This window comes from Micromys minutus, assembly GCF_963924665.1.
Source record: "Micromys minutus genome assembly, chromosome: 30".
Lineage (NCBI taxonomy): Eukaryota > Metazoa > Chordata > Mammalia > Rodentia > Muridae > Micromys > Micromys minutus.
In genome coordinates, this window is record NC_137965.1 from 3,903,901 (window position 1) to 3,929,484 (window position 25,584).

General features: G+C 44.0%; 1 pseudogene across 1 annotated transcript; it reads left to right on the top strand.

Moving 5' to 3' along the window:
- The first annotated feature begins 24,326 nt into the window (after positions 1–24,326).
- LOC308439793 (large ribosomal subunit protein eL31-like) lies at positions 24,327–24,771 on the top strand (annotated as a pseudogene). Its single transcript has one exon. The product of its transcript is annotated as a large ribosomal subunit protein eL31-like (transcript).
- Positions 24,772–25,584: the final 813 nt, after the last annotated feature.

Sequence of the window (25,584 nt, forward strand, 5' to 3'; positions counted from 1 at the left end):
AAGGAGCCATTAACTGTCTTCCCAACAGCAAACCGTACAGTGTACAATAGCAACATGCCAGGCAAGACTTGCCCATTGGTGCAGTTGAGGGGCAAGACTGTGGGTAAGCAGTTGCTTGTGTTTAGGCTTCAGGCATGTTTCGCAGGAGGGGCTCACACCAGGTATTCTAAAGTTGGTCAAAAGCCCATTTGTGGGGGAAGTTCTGAGTCTGGGTAGAGAAAGTAGTGCTGTTGGTTTGCTAAGTTGACGTAATATGCCTATTGAATTGCCTTCTGAACGCCAGCGTTTAAGCCTGTAGATTAGTTCTGTTCTCAGCTTTGGGCATAGCTTGGTTTGGCATTGGGAGGTTGTTACTACAGGGCTTAGGTAGAAGAGAGATCAGAAGAATGTGATGTCTGGTGATGTACTCTTGAACTTTGGGCAGCTGTGATTACCTGCACAAGATTGGGCTGGCTGACTGTCCATCATGGGGGGGGGGGGGCGGCATCATGGGGCCTTGTTCTGTGCTCCTGTAAACAACTCTAGATCAAACTCAGTGAGTCACAGCAGACAAAAGCAAAACTAAAACCTGTCCGAAAGTGGAAGAGGAACCAGATGGGAAGAGAAAGAGGATCAATGGGATGGGGAGGGGCCGAGAATGATGATAGGAGGTGAGTATGATCAAAGTGTGTTCTTTACATGTAGGAAAATGTCGTACTGAAACCATTATTGTGTATAATATATGCTAAGTAAAAACTAAATTAAAACAAGTATGTGGGGGGAGGTTAGGTCATGGGGGGAGGGTGCTGGGCACGGGATAGCTGAGGGCCAGGGGCCTCATCTCCTATGACAGTGAGTTCATATGAAAGAGCCAACTTGACCCCAGGCTTTGTCTCTGGCTTTCCATTCTGACAAAATCTCACATGCACATGTCTGCCATGATGGCTGACATGCTGATTGATACTCACATTCCACAAATAGCAAGCCACATAAATGCCTTTTCTTTATCAAGTATGGTGCCACTGGTATGTTTTTTTTTTAAAGTAGTAATAAAGAATTAATACAGGAAACTACATATTGACATTTACATAACTTTTGTGCCTCACAACCACCTTGTTATTATTACTTGATTGTAAACTAACCGATTTAACAAACACCCTTTGCCTTGGGGCCTGGACCGCGGTCCCCATCCTGGGTTAGAATGTAAGCTTTCAGGTTTGCCTTCAAAGCCCTGTTTGTTCTTTTGCAGTGTTATTGTGGGCCTCTGTTCCTTTGAGCTGTGTGTGTTAAAGATTTAAGCAATTAAAAAAAAAATATTTGTAGCATCTTATATACTGTTGATTTCAAAGTCTCCTTGGAAGACATGCAGATCTAAATGTGGAGGGGGACATATCCTTGTCCTATTGTATCTTATACCTGCCAAATCTTCCCTTTATGAAGTGAAGGACATTTTCATTTTGGATTAATATTAAGACAACATAAAAAGAATTTTTGCTCTCTGAGGCGAGCTCTTCTTTAGTGTTCCAACAAACCATTTATACTTTTATCTTTTTTTTTTTTTTTTTTTTTTTTTTTTTTTTTGCCTACAAAAAAAAAGTGTTTCCCTCATTTAAATTGTCACAGCTTGGGAGCTCAGTCTGGAATCCATAATAACTGCTTGTAACACTTAAAATGAAAACAAATTTACCAAGAATGGTGGATGACAACAAAGGACAAGAAAAATATGAGTCCAGGGGAAACAGTCTCTCCCACGCATACATTTTCAGCACCAGGAATTTTTATTGACATTGCTGCTTCCTGTCCTGTGTTACCCACCTTTTCAGCATCCGAATTATTCTTATGTTTTTCTTGGTCATGGGGAGTGTATAATCTCCTAAAGACCTAAAGAGAGAGGTGAATCCTTCTTGAGTGGTTATTTGACTTTCTTTTAGAAGAGGAATATTTGGGGGGAAAGGTTGCAGAACCTAAGCAGAGTCCCCCCCCACACTTGAAAGATAGATAGAGCCTCTCCCAGCCTTGGCAGGACACACTTTTGGGGGTACCACCTTTTGTTAGAACAGAAGGCCATGGTTTCCATCTCTGATTTCTTTGCACTACATGCAAACGCCCCCTTCTCAGTGTGAAAACCACAAACATTCTTCTTCGGACATTGTCCCAAATTTCTAGGTCTGCCACCACTTGGCTGTAGAGGCCAAGTTCTTGGGAACACACTTCTGTACTCCAGTAGGGGCTTTAGCAATCCCGCCTCTTCCTCTCATGGTCACTCTCTCCCACCCAGGGCCACACTGGTCTTAGTGCCTCAGCTTCGGCTTAGACTTCTCACCCAGAGATTCCGTGGTTCCAAAACACTCATTTCTTCTCTTTCGCCCTCTGGGAAGCTTCTTGGTAGAAAGAGCCGAGAAATATTTCCTAAAAATTCCACACTCCTTTCTGGTCTTTCCTTCTAGTTTAAAAACTACTATTTAAAGAGAACCAAGTGGGAGGGGCAGGCTTTACTGACCTTAGAGGAGACAAGTCCCTGCTCTGGGCTTTTGTTTTCTTATCTACACTGTGGAATAGTTGACCTAAATAGCGCCTCCCCAGGTTCCTTTCAGCTCTAGAATGTTATTGTCCGCACGGTTTCTTTTTTCTTGGCTTCTTGAAAAATGTCAATCCAGACTGCAAAGCCATCCTCTATACCCTCCCATGGCACAAGGCCTGTTTTTACAAAACATTGCTTGCTTTAAGTCATCTCTACCCCCACCCCTTCCCCAAGGTGAACTTGTATTAGCCCAAAAAGGAGAATTTGGAAAGGTTATTCACATTTCCTCAAACAGGTCATCTAGTTAAGTCCAATCATAGCTTAAAGGGGGGCTGTATGCATTGAGAATAAACAGTAAAAACGTGTAAATCTAACTAGAGTTCAAAGGTGCTGATATAGGAAAACCTGTGGGAGGAGACAAACAATGTGACATGTGTTTGTTTGTTAGCTTTAGGGAAAACAGGACATCCTTGCTGAATTTATCTGCATAGAGCCTTTCTACAAATATGCATAATTTCCCAGCACTGGAAGACAGAGGCAGGCTGAACCCTGTGAGTTCCAGAGACATCAGCTTTGTCTGCAAAGGAGGTTCCAGATCAACCAGGGCTGTACAGAGAGACCGTGTCTCAAAAACTAAAAGTTCGCATGCAACCTTCTGCCTTAGTCCGTTAATTCCGTTACTCTTAGGAAGTCAGCAGCAGACACAGCCAAGGCCACTTCCTTGCTGTGGGGCCTTAGGTCAGTTAATCTCCTTTCTCTGAGCTTCATTTCCCTAATTTTTAAATTGAGGGAGTTGAATTTGGTTTCTAAATTCTCTGTTAGCTCTAAAATTCAATAACCTAGACCACAAACATTGATAGGAATGAAGTTTTCATGACAAGCTTCTTTTTTTTTTTAAGTATTTGTAATATTTATTGTAATGTCATTTGATATAAAAATACTAAATTTCCTCTGGATGATCAAATCTCCCAGATATCGAACCTGGGGAAGGCAGTAGGGATAAAAGTATAGAAAGGGTATCACACACTAACATTTGAGAATTCCAGGTTATTGACCTGGCCTGCCCCTAGAAGACCTGAGTATATTCTGTACCACTTACTCAGTCCCCAGATCCTAGGAGAAATGTAGGCAACACACTGATGGGGCAGATATATACATTCTGCAGAAGATGTTGGGGTGCTTTGGAGGTCTGCTAAGAATTTTGAAAAACTACATGTAACAAAAAATGTACTGTCGATATTTAGAAAATAAATTCAAATATGTAATGCTGCCTTTGCCTTTGGGAAAAGATAGGGCAAGAGTTTATGTCACTTCTTGTGACAAACATGGTGTGGTGCTTATTTGGAAAGTCAACACCCAGTAACTTTTCTGTCTTTGTTTCAAAAGAAACTTCCAAGCTCTTCCTGATCACAAATTCCTGACTAAAAGCAGGCCCTGCCCCTTCCAAGGACTGCTTGGTTCAGAAAATGACCCAAGGATTCACCCAGTGATCTTTGTTAAAAGAGAAGAGTGGCCTTGCATTGATATGGTTGCTGTTAGAATTCCTTCCCAGAGGAAGGATGAGTCACATTTATCCCCTTCTCACCCCCACCCCATCCCAATCACAAATCAAGGCACAGTTCCACCAAAGCTCATGCTTGGTGACTTTATTGTGCCTACTTACAGAACATAAGTGAGGGGTTACTTACTGACCCCAAAATGTATGGCCCCAAAAGTGTTCTACCAGAAAGTCTTTACCAAGCAGGGGTGAGGGCTTTCTCATCCATAGTCACATAGAAGGAAAGCCACCCTCACCTTCCTCCTTCCCCCTTGAGGAAGAATTGGAGGAAAGATGGAGGAATCAGAAGAGGACATAGACTCACAGGAAGACCAACAGACCCTTGGAGCTCTCAGAGACTGAACCATCAAGCAAAGAGCAAGCACTGGTTGTACCTTATACACCCCTCCTTCCCCCATTCCTGTACATTTGTAGCAGATATGCAGGTTGGCATTCATGCAGGTCCTCCAACAACTGAGACGGAGACAGGGCCTGTCCCGGAATCTGTTACTTATCGGTGGATCTTGTTCCCTTAACTTGTCTGCCTAGGCCTGAGGTGACTGATGACCCTGGGGTGGGGGTGGGGAAGGGATTGGATATGGTGGGAGGAACTATGAGAAAGGGAGACCAGGAGGAGAGAGGGGGCTGACTGACGTTAGGATATCTAATGAAAAAAAGTTAATTAATTAGCACTCCCCTACCCCCCCCCCCAAGAGTTCTCTCTGGTGGGGGTAATGCATGCCTTTAATCTCAGTACTTGGGAAGCAGAAGCAAGTCATTTCTGTGAGTTTGAGGCCAGCTGATCTATAGACAGCTAAGTTCTAGGACAACCAGGGCTACACAGAGAAACCTTATCTGAAAAAAAAGTTCTTTAATTTTTTCCATTATTGATGCAAGGTGCTGCTTGAGGCTATAGTTTTCTGACTTCTGTGGTGTTACCATGTCTGGTGTCTGTTCAGTAACCCATCTTCCACATTTTCTTGCAGTGCCTCTGTGGAGAACTTGAGGTTTAAAGCATCTCTGGAGAGCTGGCCATCTTGACTTCCTCACATTAGTGGGCAGACTTTGCAAAATAGTTATTTCTGGCATTTTTACCTGTGAGGGGGAAATAGTTTAGAACTGTTAAACAGAGCTTACGTGAGCCTTGGACTGTCAGCTCTGTGGTTCCCATTCCAGACCATTCTCACAGGCCGCAGGATCTCCATACAGAACTGGCAACTTACACCTCTCCTAATAACGGGGATCCCCCTCATATCATGAAATTGGTGAAGTGAAATCTTTGTTCCTCCCTGGCCTCTGAGGTACTGGGGTGTGGTTACACTCTGCCCCATTCCTGCTGCTTACTTTATTGGATTTAATATCAACAGCAGCCTCTGGAAATGGGTCTCAACCTTGGATGTTAACTAGGGGTATTTTTAAAGGATAGACACTTGCACGCGCACGTGTGCACACACACACACACACACACACACACACACACACAATTCCTAAAGTTATTTCTCTTATTCTTGAGTTCATATTGTTCCAGTCAACCAAGATCTGAAAAAAAAGTGGTACTGTACATACATGTACATCTATGTATATATAAATATATATATTAATATTTGTTTCTTGAGGGGGAGGGAAATGGACTTTCAAGCACAGAACCTTTTTCTCTCTGGGACTTAACATCTTATTAATTATGTCCCTTTTACTTATATTTATTACTTATTTAATGTATATCAAATATCCTTTTAACTGACATAGAATTACATCATTTTGGCCCACTTCTCCCCCTTATAAGCTCCTACTGGCTACCCCTTTTCAAACCTCTCCAGTGTGCCCCCTCTGTATCCTTTCAAGTTGATGGCTTTTTTTCTTTGATTGTTAGTGTTACACACATATATGTGTATGCATTTATCATTATATTATCTACATATATGTATACATTATTTGTCGATAAAACCTGCTAAGTTCATTTTGTTGTTGGTATCTATATGCCTTTTAAGGCTGACTGCTATGCATTGGGCAACCTGTAGATACTTGTCAGGGATGGGACTCCATGGAATTTCCCCCGTACACATCAACAGTCCATTAATAGTTCTGGGCTTCTTTATGCTGCTATTTCTAGGAGAGACCAATTTACAGAAGACTTGATAGCCTTTTGGCTCTTACATCTTTTAGACCTCTCTTCTGTGATGTTCTCTGAGCCACATATGCGGGAACTATTATGCAGATGTGTTGTGTGGGGCTAGGTTGATTGTTTTTCTCGAATTCTGTCCAGCTGTGGTTTTCTCTGATGGCCTCCACTTCTGCAATGAGAGGCTTTTTTGAAGAGGAGCGGTAGCTACCCTTATCTGAAAATCCCATTTTTTTCTTGAGTATAAAAATGTTATACTTTATTATTGTCATTTTTTTTACCTCTCAGTGTGCCTAATTCATAAAATATACATGTTTATAGGAAACCGCACAGTATATGAGAGGGTATTCACTGTCTTCAATTGCAGGTGCCCACTGGGTATTATCTTAAAAGTAACCCTGTGAATAAGGACAGGATGTCTAAATGTAATATGACAGGCCACAGGATAGACATGAATTTCGGATTTTTCTCCATCTCTCTCTTCTAACCCAGCAGGGACATTTCTTCTGCCATAGGTATCTGTGGCAAAGGCCCCTGTGCCTCCCAGACTGGTGATTGTTCTGAGTTGCTCCAATCTCTGCACTCACAGACTAGCCCAGAAATTCCTACCACCACAACATATTAAGAGACACATTTCCTGCTGCTGCTTGCTATATGGTGGGTTGAAACCCCACAGATTTTGTTTTCCTGCCCTTTCCAAAATAATCTAGAAGATTGCTTGTGCCACAAATCCAGCGGTGGGGAGCTGGTGCATTTCTGCCTTGAGGTAAACCACCATTGCCTGCCTCCATTTCTCACAATATGCGAGTAATGATGAGCTATTGAGCTGAGAATCAGCCACACGTTTCATGGGGGCACAATGGACTTTCAAATTTTTCTGGGGCTTGACATTTTAATAACTTCGTCTCTTTTACCTATGAATTCTGAAGCTTAGCTTTTCCGTAACTTCAGTTTCTTTTTCTGTAAAGTGGAAGAGAAAGTGCCCATGACAAGTCAGAAAAAGGGGTAATGAGAGCAGCAAGTGGGCTGGAACTTGGGTAGAAATACCTACCGAGAAAGGGTTGGTTTTTGTCCTCCTGTTCCAGTCTCTTTGTTTGGCCATAAAGTTAAACTGCATCCCTGAGGTGTTGACTCCTAGGGTGTGCTGTGGTGGGCAAGCATGGCCCTTTGTGCCCAGTGTGGTTCTGAATGCACTTCTTGATGGCTGAGTGACAAATAGCAGCTCCTGCCTGGGGGACTGAAGTCTTGGCCAACCTTGTGGTGTGATGACTTGCTCTTTACAATTCCTTGCTTTGGAAGTCAGGCTTGGTCAGCCATACTCATGGATTTTGAAAGTGTGTAGGAGAAACAGTAGTCTTCTCACTCGGCCTCGAAAATCCCTCCTCCAGCCTGAAAGAGTTGTTTCCAGAACTTTCTTTGCTATTATCACCGTGGACACATGTTTCTAATAAATGATCCAACCAAGTGTCAGCAGATGCTTTCTTAATTTGACACTTGGGAAAGGCTCATGATTTGGTACTGAGGAGACTAGGCTACAGTGTGGAGGACCAGGAGCCACTCTGAGGAGGTATTGTGATCCCACCAAAGTCTTGGCTGCTTGCCCTAAATTAAGTGAAGATGATGGCATTGATATCTTTATTAGAGTGTTGCCGGGCAACCAGCACCCCATCATTCTCTTTGCTCATATTTTCAGAATGGTTAGCATTTAGTCCAGAACAGGTCTCCGAGCATCAGAAAACCTTGTAGCACCTCCTCTAACACTCCACAATTGTTTGTTATTCTTATCAACAAGAAAAGTAAAGCAGAGATGAGGAAAATCTGGCAAATGAAAGGGAGAAGAAGAAGAGATTGAAGACATTAATTTTGTGTGGCCAGCTAAAGAGATAAACTACACTTAAATCAAAAGCAAATGCAAATTGACCAAAGAAGTAAAAAGTTTCTGTTAGTGGCTCTAAAAACAATCGCACATGGTCCCTGCTGTTTGATTTTTAAGTTGTCGTCAGCATAGTTTCAGTATCAGTGAGACACATGATTGTGCGTTTATTGTATTAAAAACTGAGGGCTTATTACTGCCCCTTAATTTCTGTTTGCTGCCATGATATGCCAAAGGAAAGCCAGTGAATCTTACGAATCCAAAAATTGTAATCAATTTGAAGATGAGTTTCCAATGTTCTAGAAACACTTGGGAGACAACGCTGATGTAGGCGGGGTCCCACAGCACAGTAGTGTCAGGAATCTCTAGAGCTGAGCACCACTCCAGAGAAGAGATCAATCCATGCTCAAGGTTCTACACTTTCCCGATGGAGTGAAAACTAGTTGCTGGTTTGCATGTGGGAGCATTGTTTCAAACAACAGCACAACAACAACATAGCCACAACAACAACACAAAAACAACAACAACACTTGTTTGTGTAGAGACAGAATGCCTATATGAAGGTAGGAATTATAGCTTCCTCCCTAAGTCAGTTTCTTGGTTCCCTCAATTCTTTTTGTTGCAAAAGCAGACATACCTGGTTCAAAAGGCTCTGGGAGTCAAGGTTGGTCTCCCTGCGTGTTCAAGGTCTTCCAACCCCCACTGCTCCCCAGCTCAGCTGCCCACAGCTTGGCTGGACACAGTTTCTCACCACACCCTGCCCATGCCTCTCTGAGCTGTCTTTGTTTATGTTACTCCCTCTGCCTGAGATTTTCTTCTCAAAGGACCCGGGTGGGGTGACCTCTCCTTGGGGGAGCCTCGAGTACCCCAAAGAAAAGAGATCCGCTGCTTTTGCTCTGAGTGGGTAGTTGGTACTTTCTACACCCAGGCTTCCATCTTAGTTACTCACCAGGTACAAACATTCCTCAAGGGCAGGACTTCCTCATCTTTGTAGACAGCACTGCAGGCACAGGAAAGTGAAGATGCTGGCTAGTAACACCCCCTTCTGATCTATGTGCCAGTGATTGGCAGCTTGCAAACAGGAATCCTTTAATGTTTAACCCCCTTGCCGTCCCTGTGCTGTTGTATCAGACCAGTTCTACTGGGCTTAGATTCCGTAAAAGCATGTTCCTACCTAGTAAGAGTTTGGCCTCTGGAGGTTTGGGCCATATTATATCTTTCGTTTCATGTCCTGGCCACCAGATTATGTTTTCCACACTGGCTTTCCACTTGCAGCCAAGATTAATTCTTTATGTGTTCAGATTCGGTGCTGAGTCTGTAAAAAAGGGCTTCCTTTGTGCAGTAGGTCTCGAGCTGGCATCTGCCGAAGGATTCCAGATTTGTCACCGTTCAAACCCAGGGTTTTGGTTGGTGCCTAATGAAGGTGGTTGTTCATTTCAGCCAAGGGCCTTGCTGGAGGACTTGCCAGGGAAGTGTTTGCTCTTCCTAGGAATCTGACGAACAGTTTTATGTAGTTCAGCGTGGATCAGTAGTTTTCCACCATCTGGTGGCTTCTGCCAGATAGGCTATAACCTTTAGGTTGGTAGAATGACTTGTGACAAGGCTCAGGTACAGGTAAACTCATACTTGCATAGGTTTTTGGGGACCAGCCATGGGAGGAGAAGGGGGGCAGGTATAGACTCAGGAGACAATCTCTTACCAATAAGATACCAGGGAGTTAAGCTTAGTGTATGTTCTATGTCCAAATATGTAGTATGACAGACTGTGTATTTGTTGACAGTTCATGTTTGATGAAATTAAGGTTCTATTATTTATGAACTTTCTAGAAAAGGTAAGCAATAAATCTTCTTTTTCTTAAAGATAGCATGGGCATGTGTATACATAATGCAAAATTATATCTCATTTTAAGTTCAAGATTCTTTGTGCTTCATATTAAATATCTTGTTCTATCTTCACAACAATCCCAAGAGATGGATACATCATATTTACTTGATAAATAACCAAAATGACATTCGGATAACAATGTTATATAATCTCATTTTATGTGTCTATTGATATTTTAACTGCTGGCTTTCTCAAGCTGCCTTTTCCCTTGTTTTCTCAAACACTAGAAGAAATAAAGCTTCCTGGCCATTCTTCCTTTCATGTGAAGGAAAAAGATGCTTGAGTAGTTTGCTAGAGAAGAGACATATCTATCTGGACACTGTACTTGGGGCGTATTAGATACAAATTGGGATAGTAACGCAGTCAGCTGCGATGTGTCTGCTGTTGACGTCTATATCAGACATCATGGAGATCCGAGAAAGGCCGGCTAGGCTAAGTAAGCTCTTTACTAGCAGTGTGGCCATGCAGGACGCCAGACTGGCCGTCTTTCATCGCACACAAGTTCATACGGAACGGAGAAAGGGTTGCCGCATTACTATCTGCCCTTTAGAAGGGTCAGCCTGTCTGTGCACGGACACTTAGTGCTTTGTTGAGAGGCATCTGTCCCTGTGTCATCTAAGCACCTCACCGTTCTGTTGCTTTTGCACCACTTTTGCTTGGCTGTTCCCTTCCTCCTGGAAGAGATGGAAATCCATTCATCTAGTGGGATGAGGGACGGACCCAGAGATCAAGAAGCGTCTCTTAAACGTGTTCTGTGAGCTGACCTAGATTCCTGATATCACTGGCTGGCTCCTCCTTCCTCTCTCTTTCAGTTGTTGCCAGGTTCTAGGCTTAAGGCAACAGACAGCAAGGACCAAAGGTTGTAGGTAAAGCCCCTCTCTCTCTCTCTCTCTCTCTCTCTCTCTCTCTCTCTCTCTCTCTCTCTCTCTCTCTCTCTCTCTCTCTCTCTCTCTCTCTCTCTCGTTCCTTGTTGGTTACAGAATAGGGAAGGAAACAGCCAGGACACTGTAGAAGCAGGCAGTATATGCATAAAGAATGCCATGCTGGTGGGTAGAGACATATCTCAACCCTGGCAAAACTTACATGTACCCCAGTAATTAAGAGTCCGTGGTTAGTGGAAAGTCTTAGGAAAACACCTGCTCCAAAAGGCAAGCGTCTGTAACAGAAACATACTGAAAACCTTGTGGATCTGGATGGCCCACCTCCTGAGCTGATTATCCTTTTACAATGCTTCCTAGAATAAATGACGATTCAGAAATTTGCAAAGGCTAGAGAAAGAGTGAACAGACATACCCTCCTGGTTGCCCAGGAGACTCCGTGAGAGGTGTGGGGAAGTATCCATGGTACAGGACACCTGTGGTAATCTAACTGAGGGCAGTAAATAGCCTAGTTTTTTTTTTTTTTTTTTTTTGAGAAGATAAACCATGACAAGCTATATGTGGCTAGAAGGAGACTTTGAAGGCTAGGAGCGGGGTCCAGTGAACAAATGTTAAGCGTTCAGAATTTAGCAGAGCACTTAGGTGGAGCTCACCACATGTTTTACTTGCAAAATTAGTTCTGATTGATTTGAATATGAACAGGATCTGTGGGATCTGGCAAACACCCATGGGCTCTGGAGAGGCAGAAGGTCCTCAGTGGATAGGGAGAGGGGAGGAAGAGGATGCAGATAGCTATTAGAAGAGATTTTAATAAATACTTGTTTGGTTATTTCTAAGGAGCCGATTTATTTTTTGAAATTATAAAGGCATAAGATTAAAAAAAAAAAGATAAAGGTATGCCGAGAGAGTTCCTTTTTTAAAAATAGCTGGTAATTTTTAATGTAGAAGAAAGTTCTAATATATAATGACATAGTCCTAATCATTCACTCACTCCTTGAGCTCCTGTCCCCTGCCTCCGTCATAGGTGGAATGAATACAGCCACCACCTCAGGGGACCACTTGTTGCTGTATAACTTCAGGAGGGTACTCTGGGGGGGGGGGGAGAACCTTACCACACTAGTAAGATCTATGTTGAATCTAGTGATGCTAACTGCTAATGTGTGTTTCAGAAAGTATCTTGCCCTTCCCTGGTGTCTTAGTCAGGGTTTCTATTCCTGCACAAACATCATGACCAAGAAGCAAGTTGGGGAGGAAAGGGTTTATTCAGCTTACACTTCCACATTGCTGTTCATCACCTAAGGAAGTCAGGACTGGAACCCAAGCAGGTCAGGAAGCAGGAGCTGATGCAGAGGCCATGGAGGGATGTTACTCACTGGCTTGCTTCCCCTGGCTTGCTCAGCCTGCTTTCTTATAGAACCCAGGTCTACCAGCCCAGGGATGGCTCCACCCACAATGGGCTGGGCCAGGGATGGCTCCACCCACAATGGGCTGGGCCAGGGATGGCTCCACCCACAATGGGCTGGGCCTCCCCACTTGATCACTAATTGAGAAAATGCCTTACAACTGTGTTTTATAGAGGCATTTCCCCAACTGAGGCTCCTTTCTCTGTGATAACTCCAGCTTGTGTCAAGTTAACACAAAACCAGCCAGTACAGCTGTATCTCATGGAGGCATTTCCTCAACTGAGACTCTTTTCTCTGTGATAACTCCAGCTTGTGTCAAGTTAACACAAAACCAGCCAGTACACCTGGTTTCTGAAAGATTCTGGACTAATAGTTCTCTCATTTTTGAGGCAGGGTTTCTCTGTGTAACCATCCTGGCTGTCCTGGAACTTGCTATGTAGACCAGGCTATCCTTGAGCTTACAGAGACCAGCCTGCCTCTGTTTCCCGAGTGTTGGTATTAAACTTGTGAGTCTCCATGCCCTTCTCTGAGCTAAGAGTTAGCTCTTAATGGTTGGGACATTTGTATTTCTCCAAGTCTGTATGTTAGAATCTTCATCTCCAAGGTTTTTGTATTAGGAGTTAGGGAATCGGGGAGATGTGGGGGGTGGGGGGCTGGAGTACTCATGAATGGAATTGGTACTTCTGGTCCCTTTTGGAACAACACCACTTGCTTCTGTTCATATGACACCACAGTGAGAAGTCATTTCTCCACAAGGAAGTGGTCCAGACCCAGAATATATCTTGTTTTGTATTTTTCCAGTCTCTGGGCTAGAGAATTTCTAGATGTATTTCTGCTGTTCATAAGCTACTGACCTTATGCATACTTTTGTAGCCACTTGACAAACTGTTGTTTTTCCTCTTCCCGCCCCCCATGTGTCTCCAAGGAGCCTGTCTCCTGATTGCCTCTTCTACATCCGTTCCCTGGTGCTAATGACTTACCCTGCTGATGGCTGACCCACTTGGGGATTGGAGTGCCATGGAGTTAGGGTCAGGGCAGAAGGCACTGGAAAATCTCAAAGGTCTGGCGTTTGTAATTAGAAGCAGAGCTGAAGGTAATTCTCCAACCTTCCCTCTACGTTTTGAGGCTCATCGGCCTGTGAATGCTGATGTTGGAAACCCAGTGCCTTCATCAGATTCTGGACCTATTGGCAGGTGTTCTACAGGCACCTTAGGTCTGGATATTTCAGTAGAAACTCATTAAAATTTCTCAGCCAGATTCATTAGAGTCTTCTTGCTCTACCGCAGTCATCAATAATGACTACGTTCCTTACCCTTCCCCCAGTCACACACCAGTCATTTCCCATGTCTTATAAGACATGTTAGACACCTTCTGCTGCTGAGCCAACACACCACAAAACAACTGAAGGGAGAAAGGATTTAGTCTGGCTCATGGTCTCAGAGGTTCCAGTATATTACAAATTGACTTCTCTGCCTTGGGATCTGTGTGTGGTGAGGCAAAAGATCATGGCCAGGGATGAACAGAAGGTGTTTACCTCATGATCTACAGGCAGACAGACAGACAGACAGACAGACAGACAGACACACACACACACAGAGAGAGAGAGAGAGAGAGAGAGAGAGAGAGAGAGAGAGAGGTGAGGGAGGTGGGGAGAAGCTGGGGCCAGACAAACTCTTCCAAGGTACTCCTGGAATATTATTTCTTCTGTTCAAACCTGATCTTCCAATAATCCATTCAGTTATAAGTCTGTTGATGTATTAATCGATTAATTGTGTCCATGTCTTTACGACTGCCTTAGTTAGGGTTTTACTGATGTGATGATGAGACACCATGGCCAAGGTAACTTTTATAAAAGAAAACATTTTGGTGCTGGCTTGCAGGTTCAGAGGTACAGTCCATTATCATCATAGTGGGAAGCATGGCAGCATGTGGGTAGACACGGTGCTGAACGAACCTAGAGTTCTACATCTTGATTCTAAGCTAAACAGGAGGAGAGTCTCTGTTCTGAACTGGGCAGAGCTTGAGTGTAGGACCTCAAAGTGCACCTACACAATGATCACACTGCCTCCAACAAGGCCACACTCCTAATAGTGCCACTTCCCATGAACCAAGCTTATTCAAACCACCATAATGACAGTCATTTCCTAGGAGTCAGGCTCTGAGCCTTGTATAGAGAACTGTGGCTTTCACATATCAACTTCTGTGGAGACATCTCATGTCTGAACTACAGCACAATCTTCAAATTATTTCCATCAATCCGTTTATGATCCCTGTTCACTTTTGTCTGGTTCCACTGCTATGGCAGAGTCTTGGAATTTGCCTTGATGCTTCCAGAACAAAGCCCTGTAGGAAATTCTCTATTCTGCCATTGGGAAAAACACGTGCTAAAACAACAGCCAGGAGAATTACTCATTGCTTGCAGGTAGAGTGGATGATATATAATGATTAATATTGATCGTCAACTTAATAGCATCTAGAACCACCAGTAAACAACCTGGAGGCATGTTAGTGAGGGGTTTTCTAGATTAGGCTAATTGAGGTGGGAAAACCTGCTCTGATTGTCAGAGCCAATGAGAAGGAGTGAGCTGAGCAACAGCGTTATCCCTCTCTGCTGCTTGGCTGTGATGTGACCGGGCTCTACAGGATCCTGCTACCGTGACCTCTCCAGTATGAGCTTTAACTGTGAGCCAAAACCAACCCCGCATCCTCAGGTTGGCTTTGTCAGGCGTTTTGTCCCAACCGCGTGTAGCATAACTAACACCGTGTGTGACATCCTGTCACACATCCGTCTCTGGCCCATCTCTCTCCGTCTTCCCTTTGACCTCCGCGAGTCAGCAAGGCTACACTTCTTACCAGATGTCTAACCCTGTCACTCACCTTCCGCCCATCCCCACTCCCTGCTGGGCTAGCTCTCTCTCCCCCACTCCAAGTGCCTCTTCTTTATTTGCTCCAGAATCCCATGGGTGACACACTTATCTTGTACCCTCTGCTCAAGTACAAACGCTCTTCCTCACACACTGTTTTACATGAGAAGCCTAAAACACAGCACATGTTCAGCTGATCTCCGCTGGATAGAGGAGGAGTGTATAATGGCCCTATTTCCCAGGTGAAGAGCCTGAGGTTAACTCACACCTCCGAGTGACACAGGAAGTCTGATTCAGTATTGTTTCCAAGATGCCATCAATCAGTGCTCACAGAGACCCTGCTGACAAACACAATGGAGCAGAACCTTTCTAGCAGTGGATAAGGTTCTACCGGCTTGCACTCAGGGACGGCCGGAGAACAAAGAACGCATGTGGCTGATCTGGAGAGACGTGGACTAAAAATGGAGGACGCACATTTTCCTGTCTCTGCAGTCAGCTCCTCTCAAACTCTTTCCCTCTCCATAACTCCCGTGGCCACAGTGTTTTGTGTTCTGTTAAACCCTGTGCTTTCCACGTACCATGTGTCACTGTCTTTAAGATACTTCCTCGAATTAGCTTTGAGAGCGTTAGGTCCCAGCAACCTGTAGAATGACTAACACAGTAAGTGACATTCTTTCCTAAAGGACTCATCAAGTGACCACCGAGATGTACCAGGAAGTATGTATAGTCCGGAACTTAGACATAGGTATCCTAAACGAAACGCTGGTCTCAGAGAGAGACACATCTGGAAGTCCACGGCTTCTAACAGTAACAGAGATTCCTGGGGCCATTTGCTTCCTGCCTAAATACCCCCAGGTCCCAGCTCATGGTATGAACACTCTAACACTACACGGAATGAATTTTGAGTCTATAGAGTAATACAGTATCTTCCTCAGCCAGCTAGCCTATTCTGGGTAAAGTAGGTATTTTACTGCAACTGTCTGAAGGAAATTCCCAGCCTGAATCTTCTAATGGAGTCAGGACCCCAGGTTAGTTCAGCGCAGGCCACATTCAGAGACATAGTCCAATCTTCCACTCTCTCTGCTACCGGCAGGTCCTGATTGTGGTTATAGGTGACATCACTCATAAACACAGTCAAACTAGAGGCTGGTAAAATACCTGTGGCCTGACCTCATGCAGAAGACTTCAGCTGTAGCCAAGTTTTTTTCAACTGGGAAATTCTCAGAGAATGGAGCAACTCTTTCCGTTTGAGCTAGGGGTGGAAACTGTAGTTGGAAAAGACACTGGAGAGAAGCCCCGAGGTGGAGTTCAAACAGAGGTGTCATGGTGACCTGAAACGAAGAAGCAGAAGCTGTGTTTGTAAATATCCAGAGATTGCTCTTATATCTTGTGGTGTGGTGTAGTCTGGAATAAAGATGGGGATGAAGAGAAAAGGGTAGATAAGTAGGACCAGGTGACAGGCCTTACCCACCTCTGCAAATGCCCTGCTAAGGCGTCCAGTTGTCTTTGGATCTGCACAACTTTCTGGTCTGGTATTATGCTCAGAAATGTAAGAAGTGGTTCTGATGCTTTGATGTAACTGGGGTGGTTATAGGTTGCTCCAGAAATGTCAAAGTTGTGAACTCCCTCCTAGGACGCACACTTTCACTACACACCGTTTTGAAGAGTTTCCCAACCCCAGGTGAGAGCTCAGACTCCAGGAGCGGAAGGAACACGCGTGAAACGCAGGCTGAGCCCGCTCCCTCTGTACTTGATGCTCTGTGTGAAATGGCTCAGACACAAATAGCACCTCCACCTAAGAGCACTGAGAACTCAGGACCAGCCCACAGAACACGTTTGGCCTAAGCCCCAGCAGCAAAGCAAGCTTTCAAAGGTGGTAGATCGGATGATCCTTAATGAACGTAAATGATTCTTCCTTCCCCTGTCCCCTCAAATTCTGGGTATCTATATTTAATAGTTAAAAGTGGGGGGCTCTTTGGAAAAGAATTACGAGAGGAGAGAAAACTCTCAACAACCAAATACAATTCTTTCAACGCAGAATTTTTATTTCCTAGTAAGGCAGGGCAGAAAATGCTACAAAATGGCTACCCATATTTTACACAGTTTATAAAGTAGCCATGAGCTAAAATGATTTATTTTGTATCGATGAGCACAATTTCATATACTATCACACTCATTAATAAAAATTAGACGGGTTTGAGAAGCCGGGAGGCTGGCAAGATTGCGATGACGGGTGTTGTCACTGGATTTGAAGAATTGTTCCCGCTTAAAACACAGACATTTAATACCAATTAGTTCATTCTGGAGGGACAGCCAAGAAGCAGAGCGAATTGACCGGGGCTTTATGAACATGTCAACGTGGCTGCTGTTGATATTTCTAAATGCCTACTAACAATCATTATAAGGCACACACACACACACACACACACACACACACACACATATACACATTAGGGGCTAATTTGCATAGTTTAGAAAGCATGTGATTCTCAGCAGGCCAAGCATCTGGCTAGCTGCTTCAGAATAAGGACACAATTTAGTTTGCCTTACTGAACCTGGTAGGATGCAGTGGGTGGCAATGTTCTGCATCCAAACAGAGGAGAACTGCATGCCATTTTCTCTCTCTCCTTCGACTAAATAACCCACCTTGAAGCCAGACTTCTCTGGACCATGCCTACACTCTTGTGTGGTGGGTGGTGGGGGCACAAGACCACCTATGACCAACCGTCCAGGAGCTCCTAATAGGCCAGCCCTGATGAGGCCTCTGCGGTAGAGAAAATAAATCCTCAGAATTCCTGGTGAGAGAACACTGACTTTTAATTTGACAGGTGGTTAGTCAGGTGTATGTGAATAATCACCGCATCAGCAAAACAAAACCCAGCCCAACTCATGAATGTCAGAAATGCCCTGTTTCCAAAATATTGATGGCAGCTTGCCTTTTTCAGAGGACGGAAAGCACAATGCTGTTATTTTCCTGCACAGTACAGTGGTCTTGTTGCAGTGACAGGGAAGCGAAGCTGCGGGATTTAATTAATTAATTAATGTTTGGCTTCCATCCAGTCACTCAGGGTCTGGTCCCTGGGCCCGTGATCTGCAGTTGCTCTAGGCCCCAAGGTATTTGGCTGGGCTGTAAGGATGGAAGTGTTGTCATTCCTGGGGATCCTTGCAGAAGTCTTGACAATAGAGCGACAGTGAGAAGGATCCCCCCTCTTGCTTCTCATTGGCTCCACGTACGTCGGTTTAATCTACTATCAAGTGCACTCTGGTGCCTCAGATACTCGTATCAGGGAGGGCGTTGTTCTTGTGTCTGTGGTCTTCACCTCCATCACGCACAGACGCTGGTCCTGTGGCAGCACTTTGTGTACTTTGGAGACTGTCACAGTGTCAGGTCCAACCACACTGGTAACTGGTTTTGACCGTTTTCCTTCATCCTCTCTCAAGTCAGTCACGACCAAAGTCACTGTGTCACAGGAGCAGGACCATGAGTTTGGCTTCTCCGTGAATAATTTCTTTAAGCATGATTGTATTAGTCAGGGTTCTCTAGAGTCACAGAACTCACGGTAGTCTCTACATAGTAAGGTATGTGCTAGTGACTTACAGTCTGTGGTCCACCTCCCCAACAATGGTCGGCAGCAGCTGTGAGTGGAAGTCCAAGCAGATGCTCAGTCCCTCAAGGCAAAGCAGGCTAAGAGAGCCCTTCCTTCTTCCAGTGTCCAATGTAGGTCTCCAACAGAAGGTGTGTCCCAAATTAAAGGTGTGCACCACCACACCCAGATCTGGGACTTGCTTTGTCCTAGATGACCTTGAGCTCAGAGATCTCCTTGCCTTAGAGTCCTAAGATTCATAGCCTCTATACCTCAAGATCAGGATCAAAGGTGGGCCTCCCAATTCTGGATTGTGGTTCATTCCAGATATAGTCGAGTTGACAACCAGGAATGGCCACTACAATGACTAATATCACCTCTTTGCCTCCCCTCTTCTTTTCTTTTGTTTTTTTGTTTTTTGCTTTTTGTTTTGTTGTTGTTGTTTTTTTAGTTTTTTTGTTGTTGTTGTTTTAGTTTTTTTTTTTTTTTTTTTTGTTTTATGAGGGGGACAGAGAGAATCAAGAAATCTGGAAAATCCTTCAATATATTACTGGTAGTGTTGCTTGGTATTTTGTAAAAGACATGAACTTGGCTTTGTTTTTTTATATACAGTCTCACTATGTAGACCAGGCTAGCTTTGAACATGCAGAGAGCCATCTGCCCCGGCTCCCTCAGTGCTATGGCTCCAGCATCTTCTGTATGACCCTTAGTATCAGCACTTAATAGGGATTTCTTTTCTATTAGTATGGCCTTTGGGCTTGATCTCTCTATCCCAAAGCTCATTTCTGAAAATGAGGCCCAGAGCAGGTCAGCTGGGAGTTCCAGGACCTTGAGATTGCTTGCCAAGCCTAGGATCCTGCAAGCTCTTTCTAGATAGAGAAGGGGAGAGGTCGCGTATATAGGTTTGTTCTGTGGCTGTTTTTGCTAAACTGAAGTTCTTTTTCTCATGGTCCCCTTTGCTCCACCGACTGAAGTTATGTCTGGGTTCGAGAAACAAAGATCAGGAAGGTGATAGTGAAGCTGTATCTTACTCCCAGAAGGAAGTTATGCTGCCCTGGGAGCAATGGTGGGTCGTGCATATTAACGTGGATCTGCTAAGCCCACCATAGCTCTCCTAGAAACCACTGGGCTGTCCTTCCTCTCTGAGAATGAACCAGGCAGAGATAAAACTCAATGGTCAAGTGAGTTGTCTTTCCCATGTTAGTGACTTAATCCCTGATGAAGGGGACAGACGTCATGTGTTTGTCCTCATGGGTAGCGGTTTCTTTTTCTAGGTTGCACTTTGTCCCTGACCTTTGCTATGCCATAACCCACTTTTCTTCACCACTGTTGAGTCAACTCACAGAAAGATTATGTTCAGCAGTAGGCAGGTAAGCCAGGGTTACTGGCTTCCTACTTGTGTAAGGTCTAGTGTGCGCATAAGAGATTTATGTGCTTCATTGATCTCTTAAGGGTTGTACTTCTCTCACTGAGCCTTGCTTTGCACACTTCTGAGACAGGATTTCACTCTGGAACCATAGCTGGCCTGGAACTAGTAGGAAGACCCACAGACATCTGCCCGTCTCAGCCTTCTGGGTGCTGCAATTAGAAGCGTGCGCTACCACACTTGGCTCCTCCTATTTTATGTAGAAGATCTCTATCTAATTATGTGTGGGTATATAAGAGTGCAGGTGCCACTGGAATCAGGAAAGGGCATCAGATGCCCTGGAGCTAGCTGGAGTTATTGGCTGCTGTGGACTGCCACCCTGATGTGGGTGCTGGGAACCAAACTCTGGTTCTCTGTAAGAACGGTGCTCTAAACAGCCGAGCCTGGTGTGTAGCTCTGCACACTTATTCTCATCCTACATGAACACTGCATCTCTCTCTAAACAGTGCCATGGGAGGTCTGGCGTTACGTTCACTGTCTTAAGAAGGTGTGAAAGTTCTTTTGTAATTTATCTAATATGGCATTTACTATGTAAGGCAGAGCTTGCCTTGTGAACCTCAGATATATTATCTATAAGGACGTAGGCATAGTTTACAGGAGTATGAGATGGAAGAGACAAAGAGTGCAACTGGGTAAATATATAGACAGGTACAGATATTAAAGGGCCAGTGTAGCATCTAAAGTATATGAGAGATGAAGGAAGGATGAGAGAAAGTTGGTAAATCAAGGTAAATACAAATTCAATGTATTATAAATGTGCATTGAATGAAATCATGAGAGATATTTTGTCACTTTTAATGAAAAAAAAAATAGCAATATCAAACAAAAAAAGCCCAATGAGTTGAATCTCTTTGTTGAAAATTCCCTGTTATAGCTGTTTTTATTTTCAGATGTTATTTCTTGCATTGTTATATAGTTGATCACATTATGGCATATACATATACATATACACATACATACACATACACATACACATATACATATACATATACATATGCATATGCATATACATATACATATACATGTGTGTGTACATACATACATACATACATACATATATGTATATATATTATATTCTTCTTCCTCATTTATATGTTTTTTCTATGTATTACTTTCAGTGATCTGGATTCCAGGGGAGGCTATGACTAAAATTTTAAGTCTTTATATGAAATGTGTTTTGTTTTCTGCTTCACCACTTGATTAAATATTTATCCTATGAGGGATCATAACTGCTTGGAAATAACCCTGAGGAGCCACGGCTATGGTCAAGGTGAGCAGACGGGGCATGAGCTGTTGCCAAGGGAACATTTGTGGAGATGTTTAGGGGATAAACTTGGCTATCACATTTCAGTCTCTTGCTATACTTCTTGCCTGCTGGACTTGAAATTTTGAATCTTCCCAGTCAAGACAGAAATATCCTAGAGACTGTGACAGTGGGTGTGGTCTATCAGAGGGGGAGGGCATTGCCAAGGATGAAGACATGAGCTGCTAAGAAGGGAAGAGTGTCACTTGGGCTCCATGACCAAGAACACTGCTAAATTCCAGACTTTGTATTAGGCGGGAATCGGTTAACTACTGGGGAGGACATCTCTGTATAGTTGCCACGAAGGTCTTGTTCCAGTCAGCTGAGCTTTATTTAATATACCTGTGTGCAACCTGGGTTTTGTTTGTTTGTTTGTTTGTTGTTGTTTACTTGCTTGTTTGTACTTTAGGACAGGGTTTCTCTGTGTAACAGCCCTGGCTGTACTAGAATTCTCTTTGCAGGCCAACCTGACCTTGAATTCACTGAGATCTGACTGCCTCTGCCTCCGAAGTGCTGGGATTAAAGACATGGGCCAGTCTTTAATCTGTATGCAACTTGTTCTAACCATGACCTCTCTATGGCTGTGAAGAAACACTGTGACCGCAGTAACTTATAAGAAGAAAGCATTAAAGATGAGGGGTTTACAGAGTGAGTCCATAAACATCATGGTTGGAAGCATGGCGGCAGGCAGACAGGATGGTTGGAAGCATGGCGGCAGGCAGACAGGATGGTTGGAAGCATGGCGGCAGGCAGACAGGATGGTTGGAAGCATGGCGGCAGGCAGACAGGCATGGTGCTGGAGCAATAGCGGGGAGCTCACATCCTGATTCTCAAGTTGGAGGCAGAGAGACTCGGAGAAAACCTTTGTAATGTATTCTAGTGCATTCGGTTAAACAAAACCACAAATTTGGACCCTATATCTTCATCTGGACTTCCTTAGCTGAGCATTCTCTGAGCCCCATGTTCATTTAGGAAAAACAGCTTGAAGAAAATGTTTGATGTGGAACCACTGGAGTTCAGGGTCTTAGGACGAAATTTAAAACTTCAGCTTGAGCCTGGGAGGGTAGTGCATACCTTTAATTCCAACACTTGGGAGGCAGAAGCAGGTCAAGCTGCTCTACAAGAGAGTTCCAGGACAGCCAAGGCTACACACAGGAACCTTGTCTTGAAAAAAATAAAACAAAATAAAAATTTTAAAGTCCTGAAAAACAAAACAAATAAAACCAGAAAATTTCAACCTGAGAGTCAGATATTTAACATTTTTATTCCCATTGATATCTTGATACTACTAATAATACTATCTATAAATAGTAAACGTTTTCATTGCTCCCACACGGGTCCCACTATGATCTAAGCACTTTTCTCATAGCAACTCGGTTGATCTTTCCAGCAACCTTAACATGCTAGTTTACAGATTGTAAAACATGACTTTCTTTCACATTGTAGCTTTTGTAAAAGTCAGTCTTGCTTTGGATGGTGTGGTTTAGTTGATTTCTTTTGTTTATCTTTTTTCCCATTTATCTATTATGCTTATGTTTGGGCACATGCATACACTTATGTGTGGGCACATGCATACACTTATGTGTGGCACATGCATACACTTATGTGTGGCACATACATACAATGATTCTTCTGTAAAGGTTAGAAGACAATTTGTGGGAGTTGGTTCTTCCTTTCTATCACGTGGATTCCTGGGCTTGAACTAAAGTTTCCAGGCTTGGGTGTGAGCTTCTTCACCTGCTGAGCCACACTAGAAACCTGTGGCATAGCTTAATTGGCAACATTCTAAAGTTTCTTCCCAGAATCTGAAGTTTTACAGTGGAGGACATTTTAGGTTCTGTGAGATGTAGTTCAATGTACCCATTTTACACTGGGGGGGGGGGGGTAATGCTGGTACATGAATCAAGACTGTTCTCAGGCACCTAGTGTCCCACTGGCATTGGGCCTGTGTTTTTCTTGTCTACTCTGTAGTGTCAGTAAGTGGTGTACCCAAACCTTGGAGGCAATGAAACGTTTAGACACTGGATTTTCTCCACAGCACAGAGGGCCACATCTGAGCAGGTGCCACAGGTAAGGACAATCTGTTATGCATTTTTTCTCACTTGCAGTCAACACTGCTTTGGTTTGCTCATAATGTTGACTTTCTTTTTTTAAGCACAAGCCAATTCTAAAACTGCCCTTTATATTAGACCCAGGCCTAGGTTTGGTCTGGTAGGGGTAGCCTGGGCAATAACTCAATCTGATTGGCTCACACGGGTTCTTGACAGAAGCTGAGGAGCCACCTCAAGACTCTTCTGTTTACTTAATTGTCCTTCTCAGAGATCTGGTTCAAGAACATGATACTAGCCTGGCAGTGGTGACACACGCTTTTAATCCTAGCATTCAGGAGGCAGAGGCAGGAGGATCTCTGAGTTTGAAGCCAGCCTGGACTACAGAGTGAGTTCCAGGACAGCCAGAGCTACACAGAGAAACTCTGCCACCAACAAAAACAAACAAACAAACAAACAAAAAATGAGACTAAACAGGGACTCGTCGGGTGACAGCAGAAAATCTTCATTGATCGAAACAGTTGAGAAGATATTGGGAAAAACTGAGAAGTGCTGAGGTTGCTACAGTCTCAGAGTTGAGTGTCTCCATTACTGCTGCAGTTGGCCCTGATGGGTGTAGGTTTTGACTCACATATGTTACCGTCTTTTTGATTGTGCAGGTGAGAGAACATGGGAGTGCATGGTACTCCCATATGGGCAGCTATCCAGGAATGCAGACTACCCAAGGGGGGGGTGTTGCTGTCCATTTTTAAATTTTGCCTTCATTACTGACAAAGAAGAGAACTATTTGCTAAGGCGAGCGAACAGCTAAAGGGGCTTCGACGATGCTCTAGGAAGTGCAGTGCAGAGACAGTAAGAGTCGGATACTAGCACAATCCCTTGCACCCTCGGTTTCCTGTTTGGGCCGGGCAGAATGGCTCCTGCAAAGAAGGGTGGCAAGAAGAAGGGCCGTTCTGCCATCAACGAGGTGGTGACCCGGGATACACCATCAGCATTCACAAGCACATCCATGGAGTGGCTTCACGAAGCGTGCTCCTCGGGCACTGAAAGAAATTCGGAAATTTGCCATGAAGGAAATGGGGACCCCAGATGCGCGCGTTGACACCAGGCTCAATAAAGCTGTCTGGGCCAAAGGAATGAGGAATGTTCCACATCGCATCTGAGTACGTTTGTCCAGAAAACATAATGAGGATGAGGATTCACCAAACAAGCTCTACACATTGGTAACATATGTGCCTGTTACCACATTCAAAAATCTACAGACAGTCAATGTGGATGAGAACCAACCTGCTGAATCTCAAATAAAAATGCAGCGTTGCCTCCAAAAAAAAATACAAAGAGTCAGATACTAGAGGGCACTGATGGGCAGGGAAGAGGGAGTCAAAGCCCCACGTTACCGAATTCAGCAATTTCATCAGGGTTCTTGTAGAGGCACATATCTTACCTATGACTTATTTAGGCCTTTACTCCTTTTCTCTTTGATGCTCATTTAGTCAAACCACAAAGCTGGAAGTGCTTATGGGCTCAGTATAAAGGGAGGAAGGAAGTGAGCCTCAATCCTCCTCTCCCGGAGAGAGATAACTGTAGGTATTGGGGTGGATGGCAGCCAAGTTGTAAGGAAATCTAAAGCTGGCCCAAATCCTGAGTGGCAAAGAGGGAAAAAGCATGGAGATAGACATTTAGAGGAAGTTCTTGAGGCCACAGAAGGGAACTGAGCCTGGATCCCCAAACAGGACTGCTGTGGCTATTTGGAGCTACATGAAGAATGACTCTAAAGACCAGCTTAGATACTGGGATAGAAGTTGTTCTTCAAGACTGGCAAGATGGATATTGGAGTAGGGATTGCGCCTGCCTTACAAATGGCAAAGGGCTTGCAAATCTCTTGTTCCCAGATTGAGATATTTCAGGTAAAGATATCTTCTTTGGTTCTCATCTATTCTGCCAAGAACCTGGCTCTAGAAAGGTAATCTTCTGGCTCTTGGGGTGGAGGTAATGGTGGTCACTCTCTTGGCTCACCAGGGGCACCAGCTTCCGCAATGCTCATTCCAGATATCTGCCCACTCACAGTTCGTTAACAGAATTAGCCCTCATTGACAATTCTTTGAACTAGCAGAGCAGTCCTAGTTGATTGAAAATAATTATGAGCCTCTCCAGATGATTAAACA